Source organism: Anabrus simplex, chromosome 3, assembly GCF_040414725.1.
Source record: "Anabrus simplex isolate iqAnaSimp1 chromosome 3, ASM4041472v1, whole genome shotgun sequence".
NCBI classification, from domain to species: Eukaryota; Metazoa; Arthropoda; class Insecta; order Orthoptera; family Tettigoniidae; genus Anabrus; species Anabrus simplex.
In genome coordinates this window covers 270,648,672-270,675,342 of record NC_090267.1, presented here as the reverse complement: position 1 = coordinate 270,675,342, position 26,671 = coordinate 270,648,672, and the positions used below count along the sequence as shown (strand labels likewise).

General features: G+C 37.6%; 1 protein-coding gene across 1 annotated transcript in view; it reads right to left on the bottom strand.

Moving 5' to 3' along the window:
• Sbf (SET domain binding factor) overlaps positions 1-26,671 on the bottom strand; it is an 851,001-nt gene that overhangs the window by 558,521 nt on the left and 265,809 nt on the right. The window lies entirely within an intron of this gene.

The window sequence follows — 26,671 nt, the reverse complement described above, 5'->3', positions numbered from 1 at the left end:
CTACCCAGACGCTGGCTAGTGCATACCGTGGAGGCCACTGCGTAGGCTTGCACACGGGGGGTGAAATGCTGGCAACCAGGAATGAGTTAGCTGGAAAATTTATAATGTCCAATAAGGGACCATTGATATTGGTATTATAAATTTTTCTCATTCGGAACAAATATTTCAGATTCCCTATGGGAATCAACATCTATATCATCTGATGGCCAAGCAGGCATCAATTTTTGATAATGAGACAATCTCTCATAGTGCATTGGCACTGCCAGTGGCTACAATTAGCCTACGCAGTGGCCTCCACGGTATGCACTAGCCAGCGTTTTGGTAGGTGTGCTAGGTACCAACTGACGAGCCCAGCCTAGCACACGGAGGCAAAATGCTGGCAACCAGGAATGAGTTAGCTGGAAAATTTATAATGTCCAATAAGGGACCACTGATATTGGTATTATAAATTTACTCATTCGGAACAAATATTTCAGATTCCCTATGGGAATCAACATCTCTATCATCAGAAAACAGGATCGTTAGAGATTTGATCCATTGGATCCATACGCACATAATAATAATAATAATAATAATAATAATAATAATAATAATAATAATAATAATAATAATAATAATAATAATAATAATAATAGACACACGAGTTAGGCCTCCGTCTGTTTAAACAGCTGCCGTACCTCTGACTGTGGTGTTATCTATTCTAAGCTAACTGAACTATCTTATACTGTGGAAGTTTTATCTTTTGGGACAAGATGTCCCTATCATCAATTTTCTAGTGCTACCTTGTGTTGTGAGACAACTATAATCAAAGAGTGTTTGTATTTGGAAGTTGGGTAACCTAATCAACATTTAAATGTTTATTTGTCATTGTATAGTTATCGCTGTCATTAAATTTACCTGCCAATAAAATCTTTCGTAACAAAATCTTTTCATCCAATCAAAGATGATATTACAGAATTGATGTAGAATTATCTGCCACCCCCTATAAAAACTGAGAATTGATGTAGAATTATCTGCCAGCCCCCTATAAAAGCTGTGAAATTTTGAGCACAGTGGTTATGCTGCAGTGTATATTTAAGTGTGCTACGTGATTAAGAACCAAGGACATCTCCTTTGGCAGATTGCCGGGGCAGGGGGTGGCTGGCTGGCATGAAAAAGTGGCAATAAACAAATGTATTCCAGAATTTTAGTTATGTGAACCTTGCTGTGTGTGAAGATATGGAAGATTCCTACGTTCCCGCTTCTTTAATTCTAATGTAGGGCTTGTTATTTCAATCTTAATTTAATGTAGGTTTATCTAGCAATCTTTGGACTTTTAAAATTTCTCTCCTAATGGGGTTTGGTAAAATGTAAGAAAGCACGCATGTTTACCCTTGTTTCCCTTCTTCTATATATATTCTTTTTGGCTAAGTTTTTCAATTTTTCTCAATTCATCATCCTCTTTTTCAGCCTTAAAATTTTCTTCCCTTAATACCTTGTAGTATAGCTTCGCCTCTGTGTCATCGGGCCTTATGCCCAGTTTGGTGTTTACTCTTGAATTTAAATTTTGGAGTGCTTTTAAGTGTTTCTGCCTCCATTCTCATTTTTGTCCTTGGCTTTTCCAGTTAACTGTTGATCATCTTTCGTGAAATTTTTTTGTACTGGTACCTGGAATTTGCCATTTAGTGAAAAAGAAGAGTACCACTTACAATAGACCAACCAGGAGGAAACAGGAGAATTTTGGGACCTATTGGACCAGACCATAGATAACATCCCCAAACACCATATAAAATTATTAATAGGCGACTTCAACGCTCAACTAGGCAGAGAAAGAAAATACCGTGACATCATCGGAAAATGGCCAGCACACAAGAAAACAAATAAAAATGGAGAGAGACTAGTTGACCTGTGTAGAAACCATAATTTAATCTCAAAATCTACATGTTTTACGAGGAAACCTCAAAAACTCAAAACATGGAAACACCCTGACTACACTAAAGGAGAATGGCAACTGGACCACGTCTGCATGGACAAATACCACCACAAAGAGATTTTTAACGTCAAAGTCCTCCGAGGAATAGACACAGGTTCAGATCACTACGTAGTTAAAATTAAAATTAAACTCACTCCCCAGAGGTGACAACAAAAGCAAGCCCTTAAAACTAAAAGAAAAATAGATCCTACCCAGCTAATCAACAACAAAAATTACCAGAAAGCAACTGAAAAAATAAAAATCACAGACAAACTTGAAGACTTAGTACACAACCTTAAACAAATTGCAGAAGACCTAGCTCCAATTAAACCACGTAAAAAACACCAATGGTGGAACAGTGAATGTGATGAAACAGCGGAGAAAAGACATCAGGCATGGCTATTACATCAGTCCCAAAAGACAGAAATATCCTATCAAAAGCTAGTAAAACAGAGAAAAGAAACTACCCAAGTCTTAAGAAGAATAAAAAGACAACATCATAAGGACACCCTGCAGTTAATTGAAGAACAGTTCAGTAAAACTAAATCAAAGGACCACTACAAAACCTTCAGAAAGCAGCTCCAAAAATATGAACCCCCGACCCTACTGATGAAGGATGAAGATGGTAAGCTGGCCCATAACAATAAAGACAATGCAGAAATTCTGGCTAAACATTTCAACAAGCTTTTAAATTGTGAGGAACCTACAGAAATCCTTCATTTGGACACCAACACCCCGATAAAAACATCACCAGAAAACATCAATCCCCCCCACAATAAAGGAAGTCTACCAAGCTCTGAATAAATTAAAAAACTACAAAGCGCCAGGAGAAGATCAGACCTTTGCGGAAATCTGGAAATATGCAGGAACCTCAGCAAAAGTTGCCCTCCATCAACAACTTGTCTCTATCTGGATTAAAGAAGAACTACCAGAACACTGGACAACAGCCCTCATTCATCCTCTGCACAAAAAAGGGGACAAAACCGACCCTAATAACTACAGGGGAATCTCTCTCCTAGACATAACATACAAAATATTTTCAATAATCATCCTTAATAGGATAAGTTTACAACTTGAGAAAGAACTAGGAGAATATCAAGGAGGTTTCAGACCCTGGAGGAGCTGTCCTGATCAGATCATGAGTCTTAAGTTGATAATGCACTACAACAGGAGAAGAAACAGAGATATGGTGATAACATTTGCAGATTTCAAGAAAGCTTATGATTGCATCCATAGAGAATCTCTGTTTAAAATTTTAAGACACCTTGGACTACACCCCAAATTAATAAACATGATAAAACTGACTCTCACCAATACCAAGTCAAAAGTGAAGTTTAGGGGTGAAACATCAGAGACATTTGAAATTAAAACTGGACTACGGCAGGGAGATGGGCTCTCACCACTATTATTTAACTGTGCTCTAGAAATGGTAATGAGAGAATGGTTTAGAAAATGTCCCCCCAAAATAAAGATTGGCCGAAAAATCAAAACAAATTGCCTGGGTTTTGCTGACGATTTAGCATCACTAGCAGTGGACATAAAAGAAGCAAAAACCCAGATATCAGAACTTCAAAACATTGCAAATAAAATTGGCCTCAAAATATCATTTGAAAAAACAGAAATTATGCCCCAAAAACCAACACAGCTAAAAGAAGTCAGCATAAATGGTAATAAAATCAAAATAGTAACTCAGTTTAAATATCTTGGAGAAGTAATAACACATAACTTAAATGAAAAAATCTCAATCCAAGTAAGAACAAATAGATTAGCTAAAGCACAAAAATTAACATGGGATATCTACAAAAAGAAATGTCTATCAATAAATACAAAAATAAAACACTACAACACAGTTATAAAACCGGAAGCTACATATGCAGCAGAAACACTCTTTTACCTGAATAAACAATCAAAGACTGACAGATTTCAGAAAATTGAAAGGAGGATTGGAAGAACCTGTATCAACAAAAAATATCAGAAAGATGGACAGTGGCGGTTAATACCTAACAAAGTCGTGTACAAAGAGCTAGAACCCATTACAGATACTATGCGTAAGAGGAGAATGGGATTCTTTGGACATATCATGAGGATGCAGGACTCGAGACTTCTGAAACAACTAGTACAACACAATCTCGTCTCAAAAAATACCACAACAGGATGTAAATGATTCAGAGAAGTAAGAGAGGATCTGAAGGAAATAGGCCTTACAACAGAAGACACCAAAAATAAGATAAAATTGAATACAAAACTCAAGAATACAAACCTCCGCTTTACCCTTACACAAAACAAACCAACAACACGCACATTTTCAACTGAGGAAAGGGCACGAAGATCGGAGCGTCTGAAGAAGTACTGGGAGGACCACAAAGCCCGAACAATCCCTTCAAAGAGACCTGAACGACGGACTGACTAAAGTGATCCTATGTGGTCATAAAAGAAGAAGAAGAAGACCAACAGTAAGGTATTCTCAAATTCAGACGAGTTTTTCTTCTGAAGACGCGTAGCAGAGTATCCATGAAATGTAAAGTTTTTCTCTTTGTTTTCTTGATGTTTCAAAATCCCAGAAACTACATTATCAAAATTATATTTAAATACATTCTCAGAAGTGAGAGCTGCTCTATCATTGTATTCTATTCATGTTCCTACCTTTATGTATATAACTTCATTTGTCAATTATGATATAACAGAGTACCAATACACAGTGTGCCAGAACGTCCTCTCAATATCCATTGTGCCGCATTGTATCCTATTTCGTATAGTGATCATTGTTTTTATTTAATGATTTATATTAGCATTTTAGGACTAAGAAATGAGAGAACCATTCAGAAGAACCCTTCCTTGGACCATCGGTGCACTTTATCCATTTCTTTTGGAGTGCTTGTCAGTCTGCAGACTCACCTCACTCAAAGATTGTCTTCCTTACATTTTTTTCTACTATTCTGCACATTATCATTATAATATGTGCCATGCGTAGTGAATCGAAACTGTTGTAAGAAGCCTTCATGAACAGATCACTATACATTGATCCTGTTTTGTTCGCATAGATTGTTCTTGGAGTTTGGGCAACTGTGAGGTTGTGAAAGTCGGTTTCCTCAAACAAAAATTCATTCTGTTCTCATAATCCATTTGAATGGGTGCTCGCAAAAACGGGCTAACCAACAAATTTGGAAAAAATGAGTTATGTGCTGCCATCAACTGCGGAAGGCTCAAAGTATCTTCTGTGAGTAGGGCTATCATGCAATCCTGTGTGATGAGATACAACGCTTTAAATTTTATGCCATTTTGTTTAGGCCAATTTTGTTATTGCAAAATCGGGCTAACAGACGTTTACGGAGGAGGCCGTAAAGATGGCATTGCTGTATATGTAGGTTAGCAAACCTTATCCCCATGTTTACTAGAGGCTGTGAGTGTTTGTGTTTTTGTGCCAGATGAATGGAAGGATTTTGTAAAAAGAGCTAGAGTAAGAAAGCCATTTCAAGTAGTAAAAATAAGTGATATAAGTTTGTGAGCACTAAACCTTTGCTAGAAAAATTAACCAAGAGAATGGTATCTGTAAATAAGCAAAGAGTACTAGTTAGTAAAGTTTCAGGCATACTTTTTATGAAAGATGTACCATTTAAGTATTTTTAAAATATTTATATAGTATTGTTGAGGAATATGATTCTGCTGACCTTCACAAAAGGAACAGTAATGGTGGTCGGCCACCACTTGCTAGTGTTCAGCTGTCACCAAAGTACAGTGTTACAAGTCCAATAAAGCCATCAAACCTAAGGACTTGCTTGAGCTAACTGAATATGTCCCTGCAATATATCAGCAGTATTACAGAGAACTGACAGCTGGCAATGCCCAAGAGGTAACTGAGGAATCATTTTCCAATACATTAGAATATGACCCATATGACTGATGATTGTCCCATGAGGGAAAGTTACGTCATATTTCAAAATAAGTCTGAAGCATCTTTATGTCTAGGAAAACCCATGGCACTTATGCCCTTGGAAGGGCTCTGGCCTGCCCAGCGACCGCTACTCAGCCCGAAGGCCTGCAGATTACGAGGGGTCGTGTGGTCAGCATGACTCATCTTCTCGGCCGTTATTCTGGGTTTTTGAGACCGGGGCCCCCATCTCACCGTCAGATAGCACCTAAATTCTAATCACGTAGGCTGAGTGGACCTCGAATCAGATCTCAGATCGAGAGAAAAATCCCTGACCTGGCCAGAAATCGAACCCGGGGCCTTCGGACGAGAGGCAGGCACGCTACCCCTACACCACGGGGACCGGCATCTTTATGTCTAGTTTGCTGTGTAAAACACCTTTTTTGTATTGTATGATCATAAAATAAAGTTTGGTTACGAATCTAAGGTAACTATAGCTAGGTCAATGCAGAAGTCAATTTTCTTCCATTTTTTATATTCCTATTTTTCCAAGCACTTTTTATTTTTAATACAGTTCCAATATATGGTATTAATAATTTAAAGGTACTACATCAAGATAAAGTAATGAAACAAATATTATTTTTATGGTATAATTTTTGTTTCTTGACATTTGCAAAAGTTGCCTTTCAGGAGAGGAGAAAAATACACTTCACTGTGCTCTTATTACTGGCACATAGTTAAGACTTATTTACATTAAAGTATGTATTCCCTTATTATTTTACTCACTATATTCCTTTTTGACAAACTATTTGTATAATTATGATTTTAATAATTCTAACCTCTAAGCAACATGTGAGATGTGGATGTGGATAAAGCTATGAGAGACTACTGTGTACTTTCAGATAATTTCCAAACAATTTGTACAATATTAAAACCATTAAAAAGGGAGTTACAATTCTTGTTCTCTGAGATATGGAAATTAAGACTGTAATTAACATTTATGACTAAATAATCATCATTTTAAAACCAAGTATTTCTTTTTTGAGTTTGCAAATGCTCTAAAATACTCTAAATGGAACACATCTGAACACACAAGTGAAAATCGATAGACCAGCCTCTCGATTGGGGTAGATTAAACTCGAATGTTCGGTTACCGTTTACAAACACACATGGATACATCTACAACATTCCTAACGTTTCTACATATATGTGGATAATAAATCAAAAATCTCCATATGTAATAGAATGATAGTGAATTATATCCAATATATGAATATTATAGAGTTTTCTACAGTTTTCGACTAACGGTATATGGATTTTGAGGTTAGACATATTCACAATATTTACAAGGTAGTCGTATTTAGCATTTAATAAAAGATAAAAGATATTAACAATAATAATTGAAGGTTTTACAAGAGTTAGGTTATGTGTAGGATGGCATACTTGCAACGTACAACTGTATTATATTTTAACTTCAATATTAGGCATAAGCCTTGAAACTTTTATCACTTGCTTTGGTAGGTGCTGCCATTTCCATGATTTTTTTAAACTATTTAGTAAGAACGGAATTACAACAGGGATTCCCCTTGCTATTTGGTTTATATTAGTTCAATGCAAAAAAACGCTTAAAACGCCACATCACATTCAGTCCAGGCCTTCATCAGTAGGCCACACGGCTCGTTGCTTCTCTGTACTAAGTTCACGAGAAATAGAAGCTTCGATGTGTTCCTTTTGCATTTCTGAAAATGTGTTAAGAGTTATTTTGTTTTACATTACATTATAATATGTTTAAAAGAGCGAGAGATTTTCCAAGTGGCTGTGCTATTTGTGATATTTTCTAACATAGCAAAGATGATAGTTGTAGCACTTCAGTTCAGAAAATGATGATGAATCTCCATTATTAGTAAATATTCCAGGGACTAGCTTTTTCTAGTAGGGTTCCAGGATACAGTGACTCGATATGAAGTTCAAGTTAAAGCAGTGAAACTGAAACTGCGAATGATATGCTGTACAGGTGAATAGGACATGCGGGGATGTAGGCAAAGAGGATTTCCAACAAATTACAGCACTGGAATTCAGAGCAAATGTTTAGATAAGAAAGAGCCAGAAGAAATTTGATTTTTTTATAGATTACTAACTTTGTGAGCTTATAGCACATATTTAGTATTAAAAAACTTCATTTTTTGTCCGTATTGACTCAAGATTTTACAATGCTTAGTAAAGCTAAAGGTTCCACCTATTCAATACGTTATCGTAATGGACTATTTAGGACATCACATATTTATTTAACTTCTGCGGTGCGCTCAGTGCCAGGCAGATCCCTGGACAACAACCTCTGTTGGCATTGCCACGGAGAGAAAGAAACTCTTGGTCATGTCCTGGGATTCTGCACACGCGGGGAGCTCCTTAGAAACACGCGGCACCACCAGATCAGATCCTTCATTGCCGCAGAACTGAGAAAGAAGGGACTTAGTGTACATGAGGAGGTACACGGACTGGCCGTAAATGGTAGTTCGCAAAGAATTGACAACATAGCCTTTAAAGAGAACAGCTCTCAAGAATTCATATTAGATCCGACGGTCAGGTTCGAGCACCATAGAGGTCAGCCAGAGGAGGTTAATCTAGAAAAGATTAACAAATACAAACCAACTATCCCTTACTACAAATCTAAATACCACCTTCAGGAAATTGAAATAATAGGGATAATGGTCGGAGCTCGCGGTACCATACCTCGTCACTTCGTCGCCACATGGAAGCGCTTCCAACTCCCAATGAAGCTCATCCCGGAAATCGCGACCCTCGTCCTCCGAGCCTCCGTCAAGATCATGAGGCACCACCTCTACAGCTAATTTTGAATGTTCTTTTATTAATACATATGTACATAAAATTGATATGTTTTGCCTTGTTCTTAGCGGCAGCCTGTAAATACAGGAGGTCTTTCCAAAATAAATGGAAATTATATATACAAATATGTTGAACTCTGTCTGAACTGCAGTTAATGCAAGCATGACATCATATTCTTCACTTTCTTTCATCTGGGTTTGAATTGCATGTTTCAGAAAACAGTAACCAGACCAGATATCATTTCGTGAGAGATCTGTTACTCCAAACAATTTCTCAAACTCATCTAATTTATTAGTGTTATTCAAAATTATATTTTTTGGATACAAAACTTGAGAAATTTACACAAAATACTTATGGTTGGGGTCTTTAGCTTAAAATGTGGCTAGCTTGTACTGTGAAGAATGAGCAGCTTTGACAGATGTGTCTCTACATGCAGCCTGCTGTATAGGAGTGAGCTTAATCAAAGTACCATTAGTTGCTGCAGAAAAATTCCCCTCACAAATTAAGGTAAAACTGGGGTCAAGGTTATGCAGTTTGGGGTAAAGGAGATAAGAGGTAGGATACAGAGATCCTTCAAGTTCAGTAAGGAGGTCAACCAATCCAGCTGCATGATCTGTGACAAAAACCATGTGGGAGTGAAGCCTATTCACTTCCCAGTCACTCAGATCAGTCAGGTACTTAATACCACTGTTGTTGATGTCTTTCATGTCAGACATCCTGAAAAATGTAACATCATCAGTAAAGTAAGCACTCAAATAGAACACAGCCTGAAACCAGCTATTCCATCAGGTTATGACAGGTGCAGTAAAAAGCTTTGCTTCCTTTGAAGCAGCATACTTCAATGTTAAGAATTGTAAATAATTATATTTTCACTTTCTTGTGTTCAAAAATGCAGACTTTACCATTGCAACCACATGATTTAAATCTGTCATCACAGCGACCCAACTATTGCCAACCAAGCTGATCTTATGTGCCCAGCACTGTACATACATTAAATGATCACACTTAATGTTTCATAACACCAGGTCATGTACGGGGCACTGTCACTAACAAACGCTTTAACTGCATCATATGGTGCACTATAACTGCGCAGAGCTTCTAAAACAGCACGAGAGCAGTTTGTAGCATTTTTTGCATCAAGATAGATCACAGAAACAACGTGCAGCTCTCTTTTTGATCCAGCTGGGAATTGGAATATGATAAAAACACAACGGCCCAATCTACCTGTAGTTTCATCACAGAGTACGTTGATGTTCTTCCCCACTAGAGCCTCTGCTGTTCTTTTCTGGTGGTCAGATGCAACTTCTAGAAAGGAAGAAAGACCTCAAATTATAAAAAAATAATGTAAAATTACTGGATCAGTTGGGTACGGGTGAGATAGTTCGATATGAAAATCTCACACAAATTCGGTATGCTTCAATTTTGCACGTGGTTTCGATGTCGTAATACCTAAACTGTACCTGCTCAATGAAATCGAAACTTACCCGGTAAATATACTTCACGTAGAGTTGTCACACATGACAGCTCTTCATTTGAAAACTCAGTAATCCAGGCTCTTAGCTCTTTGCTTTCCAGCTTTTCCAGAGGTATATTTGCTTTGGCAAATACTTCAATTGTGCGTTTCGAGAAGTTATCTCTGTAAATTTTTCGTCTTTTACAACTATCTAACTGTGTAAGCACAGAAGATTGCTTTCTCTGAGACGTACTAACAGCAGGGATTGAACTTTCGTTATCACGTCGCTTACCCACGTTTTTCAGATTTAACATGTTTCACAATGCTATCCTTTTTTTCCCACCCAACTCGGCAATTACAATACTTGCAAAACACTGTCGCTGAATCTGTGGCACATAAACTATCCTTTGCATATTGCTGAGCCCTTTCGTGCACAGTTTTGTCGTGCGCCCCATAACCTAAACAATCGCTCGATAATCGATACAGATCTTATTCCACTTGCTATTCCCATTGTAAATATTGATTAAAGTCAGCAAGCAGCAATCGATTGACTACTTTTCTGCAGCAATCGGAACAGTCGAAAGATTTATGCATCATATTTTGAGTATTTCAGACGATTTTGCCAAAATGTTGTTTTCGCCAGTAAAATAGCACATTTTCACAGAATTCGTACCAAAATCGCATATTCATACTAATTTTGTATTTTGGGTCACAATTCGCATTTTGTCGCACTTCTATTTATGAGTAAAAATTATTTTATTCCACATTAGAATTACTGTATGCTTGGATTCAGTACAAGATTCAAAAATTTGCATTTATTGCAAATGCGATTTTTTCAGGTCCCTAATACCCACTAACAAAAATTAAATAAAACCTTCTTTTAGCAATTTTATTACTGCATGGTATTGTTCAGAAGCCGAAATTAGCCCATTACTTTTCTCAAAATAAAATGTTAGCTACTCCCGTATTTTATGAAATGTTGTCTGATTTTTTTTTTTTTTTTTTTTTTTTGCTCAAATGTTTGCATTTTGCAGACAATGAAGCTTATAACAGACATCACTCCTAATTGTATAAAGTGAAGCCAGTTCTAGACAAACTATTAACAAAATTCAGAACCGCATATATTCCAGATCTCCTACCAATCTATGGGAACCTGTTATTGTGGATAGGTAGACACGGGGGAAGTGTACATATCGAAGAAAAGGTTGCACTTTGATATGGAATTTTTAAGTTATGTGAAGCAAAAACTGGGTACATCTGAATTGTCCTATGGTACACAGACAAGTGTGCCACACCTAATTACCTTCATATTTTACTTTCTTATCACAGAACCAATAGTCATGTTAAATGAAGCTCAACTGGACAGCGTTCCAGTTTTCAAATACTAGGGTAGCGTTATATCAAATGACAACCTAGCAAAACATGAGGTGAACAATCGAATCAATAAGGCAACACAATTTTACCACCAGGTAAGACACCTACTGTGGGATGAGCAAATACCCATGAAAACAAAAATGACATTGTACAAGTCCGATTATACACCAATTCTTACATACAGTCTCGAAACCACAACACTGACCAATAGAGATAATTCTAAACTTCAGGCAGCTGAAATGAAATTCCTACACACTATGATCCAGAAAACCAGGAAAGACAAGATTAGGAATGAGAAAATTAGAGAAGAAGAAGGAATAGATTATTCTCTCCTCAATAAGATTCAGATATCAAGACTGAAGTGGTTTGGTCACATGAAGAGGATGCCAGTAAACAGAACTGCAAGGAAGGAATTTGACAGAAAGGTAGAAGGAAGACGATCCATGGGAAGGCCACGAAGGAAATGGATAGATTTAGGTAACACATTGGAGACCGAGCCCGAGTGTGTATCGGGGTGGGGTAACAGCGCAGACTTACCGCGCCCGAGGCTAACTCGGGCCCTCGTATTTGTTACATTGTCAACACAGCCACGACGAGAATCGGGCGGAAACTATACCTACAACTTTAAAAAAATTTTATAACAGCTATACCGTGCGTTCGTGTCCTCTGTCGTTTTCTTGAACTTATAGCAGCTTATTTTTGATCGAGTTCGCTTCTACATTCCATGCTTCCAGCCTCGGTTCCAGCTGTTCAAAGCGCGTGCTTTCGGAGTTTTGATTACATTGTGCGAAGTGTTTAGACTGCGTTTTGTTTCTGCTATCATGATTGGATCATTGAATGAAAGTGGAATTATAGAGATTTTTGATGACAGTGGTTCAGAAGAAGAAGTAGATGATTCAGATCTAGACCCTGATTTCGAACCTCATGTTAGTGATGAAGGTATTCTATCATGCTCCACCCAGGTGTGATTTTGCACTTTGTAGTTTATTTAGCTAATGTTTCATGATCTTCATTTGACTGGAGATTCATTTAGAACGAAGTGACGCAAGCGATGATAATTCAAAGGCAGGGACTGATTCACATTCGCCGAGTAATTTTGGTGATTTTGATGCACTTGCAAAGCCTGTGCAGATAAAGGAAAAGCGGGAAATGGGAAAGTAACGAGAAAAGTGACATGCTGGTGGTATCCAATGTGTTATGTAGCACTTTCTGTTCCTGAATGATTCAAACTATTCCACTCTCAAGATCATTATGTGTAAGACATTTTTGTCAAACTTTTTTTGTTGTTGCAAAAGCCATACCGTTGGAAAATATGTAATGTGAAAAGTATTCAATAGATCTTAATGCAACTTTTTAATCTGTAGAATAGACACTTTTAATTTTTTGATAATATATACGTAATACAATTGCAACCTACCTACTATTTTTCACAATTTTTTAAAAACCTTCAAAATATGGCGGTCTGTCTGACCATATGCCACCTTAAGACACGGTCTCCAATGTGTTAAGAGCGATGTACTGCTGAGAGGTCATGATTGGGACAAGTTGGTGGACGAAGAATGGCACAAGGACAGGATGAGTTGGAGGAGGCTCATATACCACACCCGGGAAACTGGAGATGGTTTAGGATGAATATGATGATCACATTCTTTACAATGTGATAGATCAGTCAGTTGTGACTGGTTAATGTTCTCTGACTTGATGTGTAGTTCATTCCAATTAGACAGATGGCACTTTATGTAATGATGGATTGCTGAAGCATTTCTTTCTAACTTATCTTTGATTCTTTTGCTCTCCGCCAGAGACACAATAATGGCTTGGCTTAAAAAGATGGAAGCGCTGGACTACGAGATGATTCTAATCTCTTTTAACTGGTATTATAAGATGATTTATAATTTACCCAGTATGACTCTGTTTTAAGTCAATGTATATGATTACTTACAATCTATGGATTCTATTTCTTCATGCTTCAGGTATTTATCTTATTTTTCCTTTCCTTGGTTTGCCATATTTATGCTGATTTAGTGTGCTGAGAGATTCCTGTTCTGTATATTATTCTTTTATTTCTTTGCTGCAGACTTATTTCGGTGTCTATCCTTTTTTCATGTCTGCTTGTTATGTATTCATTCCTACGTAGGGGCGAAAGGTAACACTGATCCATTTGAGTGATGAGTTTGTTTGTGGTTTTGATTTGGAGATCTTTTATATTCTTTTTGGCTTTGACGTCTGGCTTGAGCTTATGTTCAGTAATATATATATATTTTTTTTTGCTTTACGTCGCACCGACACAGATAGGTCTTATGGCGACGATGGGACAGGAAAGGGCTAGGAGTGGTAAGGAAGCGGCCGTGGCCTTAATTAAGGTACAGCCCCGGCATTTGCCTGGTGTGAAAATGGGAAACCACGGAAAACCATTTTCAGGGCTGCCGACAGTGGGATTCGAACCTACTATCTCCCGAATACTGGATACTGGCCGCACTTAAGCGACTGCAGCTATCGAGCTCGGTGTAATATAGTTTAACGTTGATGCTATACGATTCATGTTCCCCTTTATGTGCGATACGAATATGTCATTTAGCATGTGTGTGATTTGGTTATGGTGTTAACAGGGTGAGCTTGGTCTATATTGCAGCGATCCCGATATCTGATCTGTGCTGTCAGATCAAGCTCATAAGCCATCGGCTGACTCTTGTCATGCTGTTGCGGTTCTCATCGTAACGTGTCTTGGTACTATATTATTTATTCTAGTTTGCATATTTGGTCTGTGTGCGTGCGCGCACATGTGGGCGTTGTGTGATTGTCAGATCTGTGCTGTTTTTTGTGCCTTATGCCTTATGGATGTTGCCTTTATTATTATTATTATTATTATTATTATTATCTTACAATTGTTCGCAGCTTGCTCAGCCAAATTAGTTGTCTATTTTGGGTTCTTGCTCTTAGTTCTACTGGTTTCATTCGATTCATGTTTATTTGCTTCCGTAACTATGGCAACTCCTTTTAACCTCCTTGTATTCCATATTTGTTCCTTCTTCTGCCAGCTTTTCTTCTCTGGCATTTTGATTTCTGGGGGATACAGTCTCTTTGGAGGTTGTTGGGAGCCATGTTCCTTTCAAAATAGTAACTGATTTAAGCCCTGGCTTATCTGGGGAGATGTGGTAAGAGAGAGAGAGAGAGAGAGAGAGAGAGAGAGAGAGAGAGAGAGAGAGAGAGAGAGAGAGAGAGAGAGAGAGAGAGAGTGTGTGTGTGTGTGTGTGTGTGTGTGTGTGTGTGTGTGTGTGTGTGTGTGTGTGTGTGTGTGTGTGTGTGTGTGTGTGTGTGTGTGTGTGTGTGTGTGTGTGTTTGTGTGTGTGTGTGTGTGTGTGTGTGTGTGTGTGTGTGTGTGTGTGTGTGTGTGTGTGTGTGTGTGTGTGTGTGTGTGTGTGTGTGTGTGTGTGTGTGTGTGTGTGTGTGTGTGTGTGTGTGTGTGTGTGTGTGTGTGTGTGTGCACGTGCAAGCTGCCACTTTCACCTCTTATTGACGTTTTGCCCTTGAGAAAGAAATGCTCTGCAACGAAGTTTAATTACCACTGTCTGGTAATAATTGAATATAACTTTGTCACTTATCACGATACCTCTGTTACGACAGTGCATAATTTACTGAGACTGAGTTTAACCAATCAAAAGACTCGATTGTGATTAAGATACCCTCGTGGACGATATATGAGTATCCGCCATCCTGTATCTCCCCATTTTGCTTGTTTTGTGCACACATTTTATTCTTTTACCAATCTTATGTTAATAAACCTCATTCATTTTTAATTGATCTTTGTTTAGGGTACATGCCTTTTATACTTTATTTCTATCGTCTAAGAGGCCCAGATTCAGCTCCTGATACTTTCTAGCCAGTTTCGACCGGTCAACAGCAAATAGGTAGCTAGATAAGAATAGAGAGGGGGGGGGGGGGGGGGGGGGGGTTGCAGAAGTAAGCTGATCTAGTACACAAAGTTTGCAGAATTGATATTTGCGAGTACACTAAGCCTTCCAAAGTTATATTTACACCACCTGAAGGTCTCCTGAAAAGGGTTGAAAATTACTACAGTATTCCGGAGCTATTTAACCTGCTCAATGACCTTCAGACATATGCTGTAGGTACCGTAAGAACGAACAGAAAAAAATTCCAAAAGATATTAAGGTGAAATTTTTTTAAAAAGATGGAATTGTGTTTGCTTATCGTAACAAACTAATTGCTCTAAAGTGGAGAGACAAGAGGGATGTGTGTGTGCTGAGTAGCATACATGATGCCGAAATGCACCCTGTGAAAAACAGAAAAGGGGGCAAAATAGAAAAGGCTGTCATGTGTATTAAATTACAATAACTCAACAGGTCCACTGCTGAAGCCCAGTCAGTCAGATTAGTGGTGTCACTATCAAATGACCCTTCAGATCGATTCTCGGAAAGGCACTTTCCGGATTTCAATCTCCCTTTCAACGATGAAACTCACTGCAAGCAAGAGATGTGTTGCCTGCAAACCAAACAATACAAGAAACGAGATGCAGCACTGCTGCACAACATGCGATGTAGTACTGTGCCTGCCTCCTTGCCTCAGAATTTACCACACTACTAAAAAATAAACTGAAAGGTGTCCATTCCACGTGTATTATAAATGATTTTAGTAATTGTTGTGTAAATTTGCATATGTGTGCGCACGCATGGACATCCAACGACTTGGGGATTAGAAGTGCGGAGGACATGTTTATAGACAATATAAAGTACCAAGGTTCGAGGGGTATACTGAGGGTAGACAACAAAATTACAGGAATTAGATACAAAAAGAGCATCTGAAATGCAATTTTTTTACATTTGCTTCATTTATTTCATTTTTCCCGAAGTGAAAGATGAGGGGAACCACCCCTTGCCCCCCCAACCCCCCCCCCCCCTAATTGTCACCGCCACTGCATGTGGATGAATAGCTAAAATCTCTGACAGATATTAGTGATTCAGCAATTCCATACCTAAAACAAAAGAAGAAAATACATATTCGGTGAATACATTTTTCTCTGGCAATTACCATATTTTTCAATAGTGCAATAATAGTGAAATAAAATTTCAAAATGTTTGTGGGACTACTGCGGTAGCTTGCTTGTTGCTTTAAGGGGCCTAACATTGAAGGTAATCGGCCCCTACTATGGTAGATCGATTCATAAATGTTTATTGCTCATGTACAAGTTATGGAAAGTAATGATTGCAATGTTCAACAGAGAAAAAACAGAAATACAAGACATTTTTTCTTTTTTCTTTTTTTTTTTTGCATCGCACCGACACAGATAGGTCTTTTGGCGACAATGGGATAGGAAAGGCTAGGAAATGGAAGTGGCTGTGGCCTTAAGGTACAGCCCCGGCATTTGCCTGGTGTGGAAATACAAGACTTCAAAATTTTTGCAATAAAAATTTACTTGCTTAAAATTCGTACTATTTTGTGAATATGTGTTGCAGTATTGAAATTTGTATGCCTCACTGTCACAATATACACACAACATTAGACACAAACATGTTGGGCTGCAAAACTCCAAGTATTTACAAAAAGAAATAATGAAAATAATGATGCAAACATCTCACCACCGTAGGGGTTACAGGGAAGAACTCAGTCTCCACTTAACAGATTAAATGCATGTCATATGTATGTCATCCTACACACATAAGCAATAAATTTCATTTCATTTTATTGTAACAAAAGAAGATTGCTCCTTCAGTGATATGGCAATGACAAACAAATCAACAATTAATCAATTTTATGCTCATCAATACTGTGATTTTTTTTTGTGATGCATATTTTACTTTGATCCATGATGATAGTACCGTATTTACGCGAATAATCCCCGCATATTTTTTTTTCAATCGAGGCACGAAATTGGGGTGCGGGTTTTATTTGCGTCACGGTTGCCAACATGCTCCTGGCTCACCTAGTTTTTGATGCTGAGTGTACAGTTATGCTTTGTGCAACCGTAGATGGAGGAAAACTGTCCCCATATGCCATATTTAAGCAGAAAACAATTCAGACTTTTAATTCTAAACTGACTTTACTTTTTTTTTTTTTTTTTTTATAGTACCGTATTTTACAGAGGAATTTAAATTCAAAATTTCTCCACGTCACGATAGAACGCATCTTACGGAACGTACAGGGGTAGCTTTCCGCACTTTCACCCACTTCGGTGTGTTTCACAGCTGAAAATAGGGTGAAATCTTAATTCTTTTGTATTCTGCATTTTAAGGAAAGTCACAATATCACGTAGCAGGCAGTACACGGAAAAGCAGAATCCGCAAAAACTGGTGAGGGTTGGCATTTCTGAATTACAAGATGGCTGTTAATTTGAAATCACATAATTGGAAGTCTGAATGCTGTATTACAAAGACTTCGAATTAACGAGGTTTTACTGTATCACAAAACTAACATCAGATTTTGGCGGTGTGTGTATTTCAAGTGTTTACATTGCACGAAAAGAATTATCCACCATCGTCGTGTTACTGTCCAGTAAAAAGAGACCACGTGTGAGAAGTGTTTTAGGCCAGTATTCACCAACGTCGGTAACTTTTGCTGTTATCTTAGATTTTCAAAACTCAGATATGTCATTATTTCGGATAACGCTCACTTCCGTATTCACCACAGAATTTTTTATTATTATTTATTACCAAAACTAAGTTTTCGTTTCAAGCTCAGTTTGAACCGCATTTTTTCATACTGACGTACAGAAAACAAATGACCACGTGCTGCTGCCACTCTCAAATTGTAAACAAGTTTTGATTCCATTCGGGGCTTGCAAATAATTTGCATAAATTATGTCCGCTATTGAACAGAAACGGAGAAAGAAGCCTAATATGACTTTCCAAGAGAGTGAATTGTTATTGAACTTGGTGGCAGAATGCATTAACAAAGGGAATAAGAAAAACCTATTATAGCCTACACATTGTACGTCACTCAAAAAATAAGTCAGTATTCCTTCATTCTTCATTAAAAGTCACCCAGTCGTGTACCGTACAAGATATTAGCTATAATCGAGAATTCATTTCAGGCCTAACTATGTGTTGCGAATTCCAGGTTATGTTCGGAAGCTTTAGATAACCTAAAATGTGTCTGAAAATTAGAGTCGTCGAAGTTCTGGAAATATGTTGCACATTCTTTTATCCATCTAGGACGTTTATTAATTGCATAATCTTGATCATATTACTCGTCGCCGTGATTTTATCTTTCAATTAGATATTCTAGCCGCCTACAGGCGTTAGATGTGGATTGTGATGAACTTTTAAGTAATTTAGGAGAGGATTCTAGTGATGCAAGAGACAATGAATCTTCCCATCTACAGGGAATTGAGCCTATTGCAAGTTCAGATTAATGAAATACCTGTCACGTATAAAAAGTAGACCTACTTGCTCATTTTCATGGAAAATATATTTCATAGCAGTGATATTTGCGTAAAGACCATGTGGACCTTGCAGAGTGATACGAAATATTTGTTTATGCCTAAGTTACTCTTCCAATGAAAGGAATTTTAGTTCATTTCAAATTTTCAAAATGAGCCTTTCTAAAATGAGGGTGCGCGCATTATTCAACGGCGGGGATTATTTGGGTAAATACGTTAATATTAGACAATGACTTCTTATGTCACCTTTTTGAAATCATTTTAAGTGCCATTAATCTTGTGACCTACTGTTATTATTCAGATCCATTTGACCCTTTATCGAATGTCTAATGTGTGAATTTTAACATATACACTGGTGTATTTTATGCGTTTTACCCCCCCCCCCCCCTCCTCCTTCATTTATGATGTCACTATGTCCTAATGATTTTCTTTTTTATTAATAGCTGAAGATGACCGCTATGTATGGTCGAAACTAGTACCGTTTGAGAATATATTGTATTAGGTGGACAATAAATTAAAGTTCTTTTGTAAAAACCAAATCCTACACATAAACTAATTCTTGTAAAAACTTCCATTATCATGTTTTATATATTTTCATTATCTTTTATTTAATGCTAAGTGTATTGTAGGTTTGTATAACCTTGAATACGTATTGTGAATACATCTAACTTCAAAATCTCTGTAATCGAAAACTGTAGTAAACTCTGTAATATTCGTATATTGGGTATAATCCACTATCAGTCTGATGCATATGGAGGTTTCTATACTGTAATAATTTATTACCCACATAGGCTATATGTAGAAACATTACGAATGTTATATTTTAGATATGATATAGGCTTTTGGGCTTATGCTGTGACATGAAAATAAGGTGAAATTCTTTACGTTTCGCAGAGAATTTTGCTCTGCGTCATCAGAAGAAAATCTCGACTGTCCACGAGAAGGGTTTTCAAATGATGTGGTGTTTGAATTTAGACATTGTAATAGAAGTGGAAATGGTACGTTCATTCGTCACCAGATGGCGACCCGGATGCGGTACAGTGCTAGTGTTCGAAGCTGACGGAACCATCAGAATCAGTCTGAGAGGGTCACATAACATAACATGTGTACGCACGTATGAAGGTATGACAATGACACAAGCCCGGAATGAAACATCTGGTGATGAGGAATGTACGAATTTGGAAATCACCGAAACGAAATAACAATAGTGAAGGAAGGGGACTACCTATCTAAACGAGAGCGGATGATTTCATAGTTGGTCAGCTTAAAAACTATGTCTCTCATATCATTAACACACTAACCCCTACATTGTTTTTAATATCATTTAATTTAATTGGTAATTTTAGTAGTTTTTAAGTGAATCTATGTACCGTACCTGCAAATAACATATTTTAAATCTTAGCAATTCACCTAAGCTACAATAACAGCTGAGGATGTTCTGAAACAAGGAACGAAACATGTACTGTTGATAAATAAAAAATTTGCCAAAAGGCAAAAAAAAGTATCAAAACGGTGGAAGAATTTTAAATATTGTAAAACTTAGTGATTAAATTTTGATACGGAAAATGAAATTGATTACTTGCAATGTATACCTTACCGCAAGTACAGGGAATTTCGTATATCCCAGGATATAAAAGTAGGGACAATTTGTCCTTGGTTTTACACAGATTGTGAGCAATTTTAGTGACAGTGCCAAACACGGTTTTCATATTGTGTTTGCGAAGGACCTTCGTAATTCGATCTGTGGTGTTGTGAATGTAAGGCAGGTAGGCAGTTCCTTTCACTTCTTCCTTCTGTGACCTTTACTTGGTCGATTCTCTGGGATGCAGGGCTCTATGAATCTGCAATTCGCTGTAACCATTACCCTTGAATGTGACTGAGTGTGTCCATCTCCACCTGGATATTTGATGGCTCACAAATTTGTCTCGCCCTCTTGATGAGTTTCGTGAGAATGCCTTGTTTTTGTGCTGGATGATGGTGAGAATCTGCATGAAGATAGCGATTTGTGTGGGTAGGCTTACGATAGACTGTATGTCCTAAGGAGCCGTCCGGTTTCTTTCTTGCTAGAACATCCAAGAAAGGAAGGTATCCATCCGACTCCATCTCCATTGTTTAATTGAAGGATGTTGCCGATTTAGATAGTTTAGAAACAGATGAAGTTTCTCAGAACTTTCTGCCCAGAACACAAATGTATCATCAACATACCTCCCACGTATCGTAGGTTTGACGGGCGCCGAAGCAATAGCCACCTCCTCAAAATGCTGCATAAAGAAATTAGCCACTACGGGCGAAAGTGGACCTCCCATAGGCACTCCGTCCGTCCGTTCGTAAAAATTCCCACCCCATAAGAAATAGCTGGAAGTCATGCAGTACTAAAATAGCTTAGTAATGTCCTCAGGGAACAGGTGTTCAATGAGAGACATGACCGAGTCAGTAAGCACATTAGTGAATACGGACTTGACATCGAAACTCACCAAAAGTGCATTAGGTTGAACGGTTATGGTCGACAGCTTGTTGACGAAATACCGAGAGACCCTGACGTATGAATCAGTACATCTTGTGTGTGGCTGAAGCAATTTGCTTAGGTATTTAGCTGGAACATACGCAGAATCTATTGCACTAACAATAAGTCTGAGGGGTAAAACTGTTTTATGGATCTTAGGAAGTCCGTATAATCTAGGTGGCACTGTGTCCCCCAGGGATAGATGTTTAGCCTCCTCTTTTGGAAGTGAAGATTGCCGTAAGAGCTTCATGGTGGCGTTGGACACATGAATGGCAGGGTCACGTGAGCTCAGTCTGTACCATGTTATGCGTACATATGTTATGTTATGTGACCCTCTCAGACTGATTCTGATGGTTCCGTCAGCTTCCATTTCTAATGCTAGCACTGTACCCCGTCCAAGGAGGCATTTGGTGACAAATGAATGTACCATTTCCACTTCTATTACGTCTAAATTCAAACACCTTGCTGTTTGGCAGTCTTTCTTGTGGACAGACAAGATTTTCTTCTCATGATGCAGAGCAAAGTTCTCTGCGAAACGTAATGAATTTCACCTTATTTTCTTGACACGGCATAAGCCCAAAAGCCTATATCATGTCTATAAGTTTGGGCCGTGAAAGCATCAATGGCAACAATGTTATATTTTTCTCCATATGTGTTTGTAAACTGTAATCGAATATTCGAGTTTGATCTACTCCAATCGAAAGGCTAGTCAATCAAATGTTCCTTGTATGTTCGGATGTGTTTCATTTAAAGTGCTGCAAGAATATTTCCAGAAGTCAAATTTTCTAGACTGTTTGTTGAACAGCATACATATATCGAGCTGACAGGCAGAGAGGCCAGTGGAGTTACAGAGTGGGAGTGAGTGAAAGTGTAGAGTATGGGTTTAGAGGGAGTGTTACAGTGAGCTGATTTGGTTGATATCTGTACTTTTCAGAATAGACTGTATGATGATGAATTGAATGATCAGTGTGAGGACTCGTTGATATGTTGTTGTTTGTTTAATGCTATTTGTTCGGGGCGTCAACCCATGTGGATCTTTCGCTCCTACTGGCACCATATTGTATGAACCTGCGTGTAATTGGAATGGCGGTAGTGTGGAATGTTGTGTGTGAGGAAAGGAAGATTAAGCACTTCACAAACACCCAGTCCCCAGGCCAGGGATATTAATCATTACAATTAAAAAACCCTGACCCTGCCGGGAATCGAACCTAGGGGTGCCGGATGACAGGCGGACGCGTTGTCCCCTACACCACGTGGCTGGTCTGTTGATATCTGTACTTGACAGCATCAACAGTAAATTGCTTCGGTCTGTTTCCATTACTAGTGTTGTAGTATTGTGTATAATTGTGTATAACTGTGTGTTGTCAAGAAACAGACATAGAGGCAATAAAGTGGTTTTTTCATATTTTCTTACATAATTAATGCCCATGCATAATTTACACATCCCAATTTTTTTTGTGCCCAAACATCCACCACGCAGCTCCGGATGAGTTTCAAAATTAAGTTGCCAACTACTATGGTAGCAGCCTTCCTATTGCAAAACTGGGCATTCCAAATACTGGGCAATGTGCTGTTTTCAGCTGGTATGAAATACCACTGCACTAGTTCAGTGAGAAAATCAGTGCAGAGGTAAATGGTGACGCTCTATTCCAGTCTGATACAAATGTATTTTATGAGTGTTTTGGGTGCGGAACATGCATTTTCTGTGATCTCAAAATTGTTTGTTCATCCACAGTGAGCAAGAATTAAATATAAATCGCAATGTTCAGTTATGTCGAAACATACGGGCATAGGGCAGTGGGCCTCAAGTATTCAGCGTCCAAATTCAACGTGCACTAACGCGGTAACAGAGAAGTGCACTTCAAGTGACCAACAAGTCTCGCAAAGTATTTCGCGGACCAAAAGACAGCTAGTTCCTGAAAGTAGAGGAGGATCTGCTTAAATATATGATGAGAAATAACTGCTGCACATGGAATCAGTGTCTCGTATTTGAAGGTTAGCTGAGGCTGGATTATTAATTTTATGAAAAGAAATGGACTTTCTCTTCGACGAAGAACAATATTATGCCAAAAAAAAAAAGCCGAATGATCAACAAAAAAGTAATTGATTTTCATCGCTTTGTCAATGAGAAGCATGAAGTGAAGGAATATTTGCTCTCCCAAATTGAGGAACCTCAGGTCAGACGCCAATCAGTTTCCTCATGCCACAAAGTCGAACAATCGATAAGAAAAGAAAGGGACACAGTGTTATCGGACGCACTACTGGAAGCGAAAAACAACGATGTAATGCATGCAGAGCTTGCTGTAACAGGTGATGCCAGAAAGTTTGCACCTTATGTTATTCTAAAACAAACAATGCTTAATGTAAAATTTTCATGAGGGATCTACATTTGTATCCAAGAAAAAGGGTGGATGGACAAATCACTCGTACAAGATTGCATATGAACAATTTGGGGAAATCTAGCAGGGTCCCTCCTTTGATGCTCAGCCCCTCTTGTGTTAGACAGTTTTCTTTCTTGCCAATATGTCATGATTATGTACTTACATGATTTGTACTTTTATTAGTTCATATTTATTTCACTTCAGGTCATACTGCCAGCTCATAACGGGAAGAATATTTCCCAGTGTTGGTACTTCAAACCCACACGTCCGACTTACCCGATGTTATGAATTTCGTTGGGTTCCGTATTGAAGTGGGATAACAGTAAATTAAAAGAAGCCAAAGAAGCTTCCACTGTATGTAAATAGATGCAAGTGTTCTCAGTTCCCTACACATGGCATTTTGCTCTCATTGCGATTTTATTTTGTTGTAAATAAATATCATATGTGATACGTTAACTTCCTTGCATGCCGTACTTTCTCGCTTAATTAATACACTATTTTGTACGAAAAATACAGCCGAAAATTTAGGATGCGTAAATTATTTAAGGAATTCAGATCTTTAAAAATATATTTACAGTTCATTTACAGTACATTTAAAAGATACATCAAATATAGTATACACACAGTTGGTTCAACTCATTGTGTTATCGTCATTTCGTGTAAAATTCTGGTGAGACTTTTTTTTTTTTCGAAAAGTTAAAATGGTTAAATCAGGTAAAGTAAATTAAAATTCTTTCAAGGTCCACCTATTCAATACAATGACATTTTATTGTGATTGAATCACGTCAAATCGTACTAGTTTCAGCATCTATGTGCCATCATCAGCCGTAAGTACAAATTAAACAATTATATACATATGCCTAAAACATCTAAAACACATTTTACCACATTCTAACATACATTTCTGTAATGATACACGAGATAAGTTAAAATTATGTTACAATTGATTGCTGTAATATAAAATTCTTAAAATTCCGGCAATTCGTTATATAGTCCAGTCTGTGTACATCCGGGATAAGTGAATTTGTGCTGTTTTTTGCTGTCTATATGGGTTACACTTGTTCACTTGATACTAGGTGGTTCCAGGGAAGTTTAATTTGATCATATAAGATCGTGATATAGAGATGAATTCCCACTTCAATTTAAACCTCTACTCGATCCGGGATAATCACTTCCCCAGGCAGTTTTAACGAGTCATCCAAATCTTCGACACAGTCCACATCGAACAAAGTAGTTAGCAGACAGTTGACATATACAGTCATCATTTTATCCATTAAGAGTCTATTTGAAGTCTCCACGCTGAGAAAATTCACCAAAGGCCAGCTACACTTTTTGCACGACTTTACCTCACGCTATAATAACGCATAGGACTATTGAAACATTTTCATAATTACCTCTCTAACACCAACGTGAATGTAACCTCAGTAGCACTCAATTATTATAGTGAAATAACTTGTCAGAAACTGAAAATATTTTTTTGAAGATCTGAATTCCTTGAATAATTTATGCATCCGAAATTTTCGGCTGTATATTTCGTGAGAAATAGTGTGTTAATTAAGCGAGAGAATACGGTAAGCAAGGAAGTTAATGTATCACATATGATATTTATTTACAACAAAATAAACTCGCATTGAGAGCAAAATGCAACATATAGGGAACTGAGAACACTTGCATCTATTTACATACAGTGGAAGTTCTTTGGCTGTGGCAGTACAAGTAAGTAGCCAACAGAAAAAAATTCCATACCTAATCTAAGACTTATGCTGTCATGGTAAATATGGCAAATTCTGTTAGCAGCTAACCCAGTTTATGATAGCCATTATGCAGAAACAGACATACTTCAGCAAAAGTTCCTCCTACCTTTCATTCTGTTTCATTGTGTATTTGTATGTTTCTTGTGTATTTGTATGCTTTTTGCTCAAACAGTGAGAAAAATTAAATTAATGATGGTTCATAATGAGTTAAATTAATGAAGCCATGCAGATTTAACTCAATGAAACATACGCAGAAAATAATATTTATTTATTTATTTATTTATTTATTTATTTATTTATTTATTTATTTATTTATTTATTTATTTATTTATTTATTTAGAGTAGAGCTTTTAGGTGCTGAGAGTGTCCGAGGATATGCTCGACTTACCTACTGCAGACCCTTCTATTTGACACACATGAGCAAACTGCACATCTGTGTGTAAGATGGAGATGATTGTGATGGTGATGATAATGAGGTACGGAGAGGGTGAAACCCAGTATCGGTGCTTAGCCTACTCTTGTTGAATAACACCAAAGGGTCTGCTCAAGGCTTAACATCACCATCTGATAGACAAATCACTGTAAACAGAGCCATATACCCTCACACCATGTGAACACTGTGGAGAGGTTTGGAATTAAAACCAAACTCTGGGCATGCAATCTACCTCTCCTATCTCTACCTCTCATCTCCTATCCTGCCAGCCAACATTATAGAAACACTAAACACAGGGAAATATTATTGGTAAAAATTTAGATTTGAGGGAAATCTTTGCTTGTTTGGTTAAAAAGCATCCAATATGTACTCACAAAATAACAAATATTAACAAGTGTACAGAGTCACATATGAAATACAGATTGATGGGCAAGTATTCTTGAGCTACAAGCACAAAATTATACAATTCATTCAGTAAGTATACACATATCAGAGTGCACACAAAAGATACAAGTACATTGAACCTTATATCTGAAGTACTATGTACAGTAATGTATATGCCAGGAAAAAAAAACAAGCAGATGATCAAGAGGCATGATGTCAATGCTAACTGGAGTACTTTATTTCATTTTATCTTGTTTTCTTTTCTGTGTATCTTATCCACAATTCAACATACAATTCATTTTGAGTAAAGTGCAGTACAATCAACATTAAAAT